A 9,706-nucleotide genomic window follows, 5' to 3' on the forward strand; every position below is an offset into this window, starting at 1 on the left:
CTTTCCTCGTAGGCAGTTTGAAAGCAAGTAAAGACATGCCCCATATTCAAATCCTCACCTCAACTTCCTCCTCATCATGATTGGCTGTGCTGTCACTACTCAAGTTTAAGAACACACCCCTTAAAGAAATAGAAAAATAAATATTGAGTTAAACAATAAAAGGATTCGAACCCTAGTCACTGCAAGAAAAAGGCAGCTCCACGTCTTCTTGTGCCACCTAGGTACAAGAGGAAGTGTAACCACCTAATCAAAGTGGTATCTCCGTTCCATTTAAATTACTATATCGAGATCCGGGTAACAGCCGCATACACGCCCCGTTCGTTAACCAGGCCTTGACCATCCAATTTGCATTGAACCTTGGGTGCCGGAGGTCTTGGTCTCATTTCTCTGGAACCACAATTTGCAGCCACATGCTTTTGGTGTCTATTTGAAGGGCACACCTTGGGATTTCTTCCCGTAAAAGGGCTAGCATCAGACCATTGAACCCTCGAAGTTTTGGCATGTTTTTCTTGTAGACATGCATTGGAAATCGATCATATCTCCGTGGCGGTGGCAGTCGGCCACTAGATCTTTCGGAGGGTGAGGGCACGGTGCCCCCCCACACATTTCAGGGCCCCCTCTTCTCGCTGGCACTTTTGGAGAATATCATTCATTTTGCCTAAAACAAAAGTAAAACGCCACATTAAATCGAAAACCACTAACGCAACGTGGAAAAAAAGCACGCCATTGTTTTCTGGGTGAAATTCTCTATTCGATTGACATATCACATGCCAGGGGGAAAATGTTTCGCACCCCCCGCTCCCTGTCAAAATGGCCGACGTTTTCATCTTTTTGCTGGGTAGCTCCACAGCCTAAGCGCACAGTGACGAGCCACTTTGGGGGATGAAAACCGAGGGAATTCCCCAGATTTTAAGACCCGTTTCGCCCGGCTGCGACTTGCGGTTCCGGAGAACCTAGGCCCTGGCTCTGAGGACCACCACTCCCGTGCCGTAAGCGCCAGACATTAGTCGCTCCCAGGGTGGACTGCTGAGAGTCTCCGCTACGAAAAAGACACCAAAACTGGGTTGCTGTGTCTTGTGGTTCAAGAGAAACAGACCCAGAACCGCGAGCTCCCCCCACGTTCCATCCAAAGGATAGTATCGAGAGCCCGGTAACACACGTAGTATATTCACGTTTCATATTGGAATATTGTCCAGGATGCCTCCTACAAACAGAGACATCACTTGTCCCCCTGCTGCCCAGGGAATTTGATTTCTGGGGTCAGTGCATGGCTGTCCATTGATAAAAAAGGATCCTGGTGGTGCAGGCTTGAGGGGGAACAAATGCCCAACAGAGCAGCACACAGCCCCAATAAATGTTCCCTCACATCAGTCTGGTAATTAGCTTTCAAATGACACCCAAGTGGCCCCTCTGGCTTTACCAGAAGTCGCACCAGGGGCCCAATATCTGATTTGGACAGCAGATTTGAAAAGACATTTTGAGGCCTTGGGTCGGTTTTGAGCTTCTGAAACCTCACAATTACCCAGCAGAAGGTACCAGGCCAACCAAACTTGGCAGGAATATTGTCCAGGATGCCTCCTTCAAACAGAGACATCACTTGTCCCCCTGCTGCCCAGGGAATTTGAATTCAGGGGTCAGAGGATGGCTGTCCACTGATGAAAAGGATTCAGGTGGTGAAGGCCTGAGGGGGAACAAATGCCCAACAGAGCAGCACACAGCCCCAATAAATGTTCCCTCACATCAGTCTGGTAGTTAGCTTTCAAATGACACCCCAGTGGTCCCTCTGGCTTTAACAGAGGTCGCACCAGGTGCCCAATATCTGATTTGGACAGCAGATTTGAAAAGACATTTTGAGGTCTTGGGTCGGTTTTGAGGTTCTGAAACCCCACAACTACCCAGCAGAAGGTACCAGGCCAACCAAACTTGGCAGGAAAATTGTCCAGGATGCCTCCTACAAACAGAGACATCACTTGTCCCCCTGCTGCCCAGGGAATTTGAATTCTGGGGTCAGAGCATGGCTGTCCATTGATGAAAAGGATCCTGGTGGTGCAGGCTTGAGGGGGCACAAATGCCTAACAGAGCAGCACACAGCCCCAATAAATGTTCCCTCACATCAGTCTGGTAATTAGCTTTAAAATGACACCCCAGTGGCCCCTCTGGCTTTACCAGAAGTCGCACCAGGGGCCCAATATCTGATTTGGACAGCAGATTTGAAAAGACATTTTGAGGCCTTGGGTCGGTTTTGAGGTTCTGAAACCCCACAACTACCCAGCAGAAGGTACCAGGCCAACCAAACTTGGTAGGAAATCAAATTCGATGGGGAGCAGGGGGAAAAGTGATGTCTCTGTGAGGCATCCTGTCAAAATCAGATATTGGGCCCCTGGTGCGACTTCTGGTAAAGCCAGAGGGGCCACTGGGGTGTTAATTGAAAGCAAATTACCACACAAATGTGAGGGAACATTTATTGGGGCTGTGTGCTGCTCTGTTGGGCATTTGTGCCCCCTCAAGCCTGCACCACCAGGACCATTTTTATCCATGGACAGCCATGCTCTGACCCCCTGAAATCAAATTCCATGGGGAGCAGGGGGACAAGTCATGTCTCTGTATGTAGGTGGCATCCTGGAGAATATTCCTACCAAGTTTGGTTGGCCTGGTACCTTCTGCTGGGTAGTTGTGGGGTTTCAGAACCTCAAAACCGACCCAAGGCCTCAAAATGTCTTTTCAAATCTGCTGTCCAAATCAGATATTGGGCCCCTGGTGCGACATCTGGTAAAGCCAGAGGGGCCATTGGGGTGTGGTTTGAAAGCTAATTACCAGACTGATGTGAGGGAACATTTATTGGGGCTGTGTGCTGCTCTGTTGGGCATTTGTTCCCCCTCAAGCTTGCACCACCAGGATCCTTTTCATCAATGGACAGCCATGCACTGACCCCTGAATTCAAATTCCCTGGGCAGCAGGGGGACAAGTTATGACTCTGTTTGAAGGAGGCATCCTGGAGAATATTCCTGCCAAGTTTGGTTGGCCTGGTACCTTCTGCTTGGTAGTTGTGGGGTTTCAGAACCTCAAAACCGACCCAAGGCCTCAAAATGTCTTTTCAAATCTGCTGTCCAAATCAGATATTGGGCCCCTGGTGCGACTTCTGTAAAATCCAGAGGGGCCACTGGGGTGTCATTTGAAAGCTAATTACCATACTGATGTGAGGGAACATTTATTGCGGCTGTGTGCTGCTCTGTTGGGCATTTGTTCCCCCTCAAGCCTGCACCACCAGGATCCTTTTCATCAATGGACAGCCATGCTCTGACCCCAGAATTCAAATTCCCTGGGCAGCAGGGGGACAAGTGATGTCTCTGTTTGTAGGAGGCATCCTGGACAATTTTCCTGCCAAGTTTGGTTGGCCTGGTACCTTCTGCTGGGTAGTTGTGGGGTTTCAGAACCTCAAAACCGACCCAAGGCCTCAAAATGTCTTTTCAAATCTGCTGTCCAAATCAGATATTGGGCCCCTGGTGCGACTTCTGGTAAAGCCAGAGGGGCCACTGGGGTGTCATTTGAAATCTAATTACCAGACTGATGTGGGGAAATATTTATTGGGGCTGTGTGCTGCTCTGTTGGGCATTTGTTCCCCCTCAAGCCTGCACCATTAGCCGGCTCTCACTGTTGAATGTGACATACTGAGGATGAGAGCCGGCTAGCCTAAGCGCACAGTGACGAGCCACTTTGGGGGATGAAAACCGAGGGAATTCCCCAGATTTTAAGACCCGTTTCGCCCGGCTGCGACTTGCGGTTCCGGAGAACCTAGGCCCTGGCTCTGAGGACCACCACTCCCGTGCCGTAAGAGCCAGACATTAGTCGCTCCCAGGGTGGACAGCTGAGAGTCTCCACTACGAAAAAGACACCAAAACTGGGTTGCTGTGACTTGTGGTTCAAGAGAAACAGACCCAGAACCGCGAGCTCCCCCCCACGTTCCATCCACAGGATAGTATCTAGATCCCGGTAACATACGTGGTATAGCCACGTTTCTTACCCAGACCTCGACTTGCCTGATGGCATTGGCATGTCGAGAACCGGGTAACGACCGTGGCAAATGGCCGTCGCTTACCGGGCCCTCGACGTGCCAATTGGCATGGAAGGGGAGATTTTTCGGAGGGTGAGGGCACGGCGCCCCCCCACATTTTAGGGACCACTCTTATCACAGGCACTGAGTGAGACTGCCAGGGACTCTGCGGCACTGCCAGGGACTCTGCGGCACTGCCAGGGACTCTGCGGCACTGCCAGGGACTCTGCGGCACTGCCAGGGACTCTGCGGCACTGCCAGGGACTCTGCGGCACTGCCCGGGGGCAGGTTGTCAGGGGCTGCAGGAGCCCGGGGGCAGGTTGTCAGGGGCTGCAGGAGCCCGGGGGCAGGTTGTCAGGGGCTGCAGGAGCCCGGGGGCAGGTTGTCAGGGGCTGCAGGAGCCCGGGGGCAGGTTGTCAGGGGCTGCAGGAGCCCGGGGGCAGGTTGTCAGGGGCTGCAGGAGCCCGGGGGCAGGCCGCAATGCTGTGTAGGACGCTGTGTGGTGCTGGAGAGTGCTACAGAGCCACACAGCTCTCTGGTGTCATGACAGGTGACTGTATATACATGTATACACATACATGAATGTACGTGTCATGACAGCTACTTTGACGATACGTACATGGATTTTTACTTACCCAAACAAAGGATGAAGAGGCTAGCTGGTCCACATTATGATGGAGGCCGGAGAGCATCGTCCCTCCATCGTGATGTCGTCCAGCAGGGAAATTTGTTGTCCTTGCCACATGGAGCCAGTTCAGTCTCTGAGATGCCTTGTTAACTAGTTGAAAAAAAAAAAGGAAATTATTGAATTTTAAAATTATTTTTATTCTAAATCCTATTAATTCTATTAATACATTAAATATGAATCTTCATCCATGAGTGTATGGTTCCAGCAGACACAGCGCGCGGTGGCGGCTTCCTCAAGTGTTACCTGTGGGTTATGCTCTGTTAGCTAATGACAAACAGGGAAAGAAAAAAAAATGAATTATCGAATTATTGTATTTTACTATTATTTCTATTCTAAGCCCTGCTAGTGTTCACAGCAGTGATAACACAGCCCCCTGCATGTCAGCTCACCCTCCCACCCACTGGGACAGCCTGTATCCCCGCCGTGCCCCCCACAGCTGACCCCATATACTGTGCTGAGCATCCCCTCCCTCCACCCCAACTGGACAGCCTGTATCCCTGCCGTGCCCCCCACAGCTGACCCCATACTCTGTGCTGAGCTACCCCTCCCTCCAACCCACCGGGACAGCCTGTATCCCTGCCATGCCCCACACAGCTGACCCCATACACTGTGCTGAGCTTCCCCTCCCCCCACCCCACCGGGACAGCCTGTATCCCTGCCATGCCCCACACAGCTGACCCCATACACTGTGCTGAGCTTCCCCTCCCCCCACCCCACCGGGACAGCCTGTATCCCTGCCATGCCCCACACAGCTGACCCCATACACTGTGCTGAGCTTCCCCTTCCTCCACCCCACCGGGACAGCCTGTATCCCTGCCATGCCCCACACAGCTGACCCCATACACTGTGCTGAGCTTCCCCTCACCCCACCGGGACAGCCTGTATCCCCGCCATGCCCCACACAGCTGACCCCATACACTGTGCTGAGCTTCCCCTCCCTCCACCCCACCGGGACAGCCTGTATCCCTGCCATGCCCCACACAGCTGACCCCATACACTGTGCTGAGCTTCCCCTCCCTCCACCCCACCGGGACAGCCTGTATCCCTGCCATGCCCCACACAGCTGACCCCATACACTGTGCTGAGCTTCCCCTCCCCCCACCCCACCGGGACAGCCTGTATCCCTGCCATGCCCCACACAGCTGACCCCATACACTGTGCTGAGCTTCCCCTCACCCCACCGGGACAGCCTGTATCCCTGCCATGCCCCACACAGCTGACCCCATACACTGTGCTGAGCTTCCCCTCCCTCCACCCCACCGGGACAGCCTGTATCCCTGCCATGCCCCACACCGCTGACCCCATACACTGTGCTGAGCTTCCCCTCACCCCACCGGGACAGCCTGTATCCCTGCCATGCCCCACACAGCTGACCCCATACACTGTGCTGAGCTTCCCCTCCCTCCACCCCACCGGGACAGCCTGTATCCCTGCCATGCCCCACACAGCTGACCCCATACACTGTGCTGAGCTTCCCCTCCCTCCACCCCACCGGGACAGCCTGTATCCCTGCCATGCCCCACACAGCTGACCCCATACACTGTGCTGAGCTTCCCCTCCCCCCACCCCACCGGGACAGCCTGTATCCCTGCCATGCCCCACACAGCTGACCCCATACACTGTGCTGAGCTTCCCCTCCCCCCACCCCACCGGGACAGCCTGTATCCCTGCCATGCCCCACACAGCTGACCCCATACACTGTGCTGAGCTTCCCCTCCCTCCACCCCACCGGGACAGCCTGTATCCCTGCCATGCCCCACACAGCTGACCCCATACACTGTGCTGAGCTTCCCCTCCCCCCACCCCACCGGGACAGCCTGTATCCCTGCCATGCCCCACACAGCTGACCCCATACACTGTGCTGAGCTTCCCCTCCCTCCACCCCACCGGGACAGCCTGTATCCCTGCCATGCCCCACACAGCTGACCCCATACAGTAGCTATGTATTGGTGGTGCCCATAGGGGTGTACATACTTACCAGCAGGCGGCTTCCAAGCTTTAAATTTCCCACAGCACACAGAGCCCGGCGAGATGGACAGTGACCCGGCCTCACAGGACGCTGGCCCCGCCCCCGTGCCCGCCCAGCGGCCACACTGTGCAGAGAACAGGGAATTGAGTGACAAGCTGCCCGGCCGCGTCACACATCTCCCCGCCCCTCCCACTCCATTGCCCTGTGTCACACACAGGCTCACAGAGCGCTGACACCCGACCTTCCTCCTCCGGACGCACACCACTGACTCCCACCCCGGCCAGACAGCATGGCACAAGGGGGATGAATGGGATGAATGTCTGGCGACAAAAGGAAATAGCCCCGCCCCCATACCCGCCCACCGGCCACACAGTGCAGAGAACAGGGGATTGAGTGACAAGCTGCCCGGCCGCGTCACACATCTCCCTACCCCTACCACTCCACTGCCCTATGTTACACTCAGTCTGGCAGACCTGCCCCCGGTCTCCTGCAGCCCCTGACAACCTGCCCCCGGTCTCCTGCAGCCCCTGACAACCTGCCCCCGGTGTCCTGCAGCCCCTGACAACCTGCCCCCGGTCTCCTGCAGCCCCTGACAACCTGCCCCCGGTGTCCTGCAGCCCCTGACAACCTGCCCCCGGTCTCCTGCAGCCCCTGACAACCTGCCCCCGGTGTCCTGCAGCCCCTGACAACCTGCCCCCGGTCTCCTGCAGCCCCTGACAACCTGCCCCCGGTGTCCTGCAGCCTCTGACAACCTGCCCCCGGTCTCCTGCAGCCCCTGACAACCTGCCCCCGGTCTCCTGCAGCCTCTGACAACCTGCCCCCGGTCTCCTGCAGCCCCTGACAACCTGCCCCCGGTCTCCTGCAGCCCCCTGACAACCTGCCCCCGGTCTCCTGCAGCCTCTGACAACCTGCCCCCGGTCTCCTGCAGCCCCTGACAACCTGCCCCCGGTCTCCTGCAGCCTCTGACAACCTGCCCCCGGTCTCCTGCAGCCCCCTGACAACCTGCCCCCGGTCTCCTGCAGCCCCTGACAACCTGCCCCCGGTCTCCTGCAGCCCCCTGACAACCTGCCCCCGGTCTCCTGCAGCCTCTGACAACCTGCCCCCGGTCTCCTGCAGCCCCTGACAACCTGCCCCCGGTCTCCTGCAGCCTCTGACAACCTGCCCCCGGTCTCCTGCAGCCCCCTGACAACCTGCCCCCGGTCTCCTGCAGCCTCTGACAACCTGCCCCCGGGTTCCTGCAGCCGGTTCCTTCAAAAAAGCTATTTAAAAATGTCATTTAAGGCAAAGCTTTACTGAAAGACATTAGCATTCTATTAAATAAGGCAATCCTGCCACCTTGTGGTCTCTGATTAAAAAAAAAATACAATGATGACACCTGGTGTTCATTGCGGTACTGCAGACCAATGTCAAAATTGAGCGCCCGGTAAACTGCGTGAAATGGGCGTGAAAAGGGGCCGGCGGTTGAGTGCCTGGTAAGGGACGGAAATTTTCGTGTTCTACGATTTGCGCCAAATTTGTACCGGCGGGCCGTCGGGCACTCGGGAACGCGTTGGCGGCACCAAAAGCTACCTCAAAGCTACGTAGCGGGCTAAACACGCACCTCAGCAAAAAAGATCCCACCAGAGTCAAGCTGTTGAGTATGGTGAAGCCTACAGAGAACCTGATGCTGAAGAGCTGGAGAGTGTGGAGTTCTCTTAAGTTCTAGAGAGTAGAAAGGTACCTAAGGGTGACCGGGCAGAGCCTCAAGAGAGGTTGAAGGTGTCGAGTATGAAAGCTGCCAACTCCACGCAGCTGGATCAGGTGCGTCACCTGGAGTCCGAGCTCTCGGTAGTCAAGGCTCAGCTCAGAGAGAAGGATGCGCAGGAGCAGAAGCTGCTCCATACCCTCCACTCCACCGAGGAGAAGCTGTGCTCTGCTTGGCAGGAGAATGCAGAAAACGTGTCTCAGCTGGAAATGACCTGCTGGAACAAAGTGCAGGAGTTCCAGGACCTCGCCAAAGAGTTGTCTCGGGAGTAGGAAAAAGTGACAGATTTACAAGCCGAAGTAAAGCATTTGAAGGAACAAAAATCTGACAAAAACTCAGTTTTTGAGTCTGGGAGCAAGAACAGTGATTCTTCAGAGAGCCCAGCAGAGACCCTAGAGGCAGTCGAAGGTAATGGATGGAAGACCCAAGAGAAAGCTAAACCTGGTGATGAAGGAACAGATAGAACTCTCAAGCAGCAGAGTTTGGGTGGGCAAGCTGGCCCATCTGAAAATATAATTAAAGAAGTTATGGTGCGACACATGCTGGCCAAAAGAGAACAGGATCATGAAATAAAGATGCTTAAAGAGACGGTAAAAGAGCATGTCGAACGAGAAAGGGTCCTGGGCACAGAGTGGATGAGCTGGAGAAGGAAGTCTCTGAGCTCAGAGGTCACCTGTCAAAGTGTCAAACCGTGAACAAGGCCACATTTGAAGATATGGTGGTGCTCAGAGAAGCATTAGGAGGACTTCTACAAGAGAAGGAGTTGGTGGTCGCAGACTTACAGCGGCAGTGCCAGAGTGGTAATGAGGCAAAGCTGTAAAGGCCCATCTTGGCAAAGGGTCTTGAAGAGGGTAAAGCTCAGGGAGAGTTTGCACTAAGAGCTGGACAAGACAATCAGCCAGTCATGGCAGATGTCTTGATGGAAATGTCCTAGGCAAAACAGGAGCCGTCCGTCCGTGAAGAGAATAGCACTTTGAAATTCAAGTGAGTTGTTGAGGTACCCGAGGACCTGAGAGAGGCATGTGCCAGGCAGTCTGTGCTTGAAGAATTCAAGAAGGCTGTGGGGGCGTGTAAGGTGTACTGGCCCCCAGAAGCTAAACAGTTACTGGTACTGTCCACAAATGATGTCACAGCGAGGAGAGTAGCTATCCTGAGTGGAGATGTGTGCGTGCAACGTGGATGTTTCGATTGAGGAATGAAGACGCTGCTAGGCAGCTGGAGCATATGAGGAAAGCTCAGAGTCTTCTGCCTATT

The sequence above is a fragment of the Dendrobates tinctorius genome, unplaced genomic scaffold (genome assembly GCF_039654945.1).
Source record: "Dendrobates tinctorius isolate UK_male_01 unplaced genomic scaffold, ASM3965494v1 ptg000619l, whole genome shotgun sequence".
NCBI classification, from domain to species: Eukaryota; Metazoa; Chordata; class Amphibia; order Anura; family Dendrobatidae; genus Dendrobates; species Dendrobates tinctorius.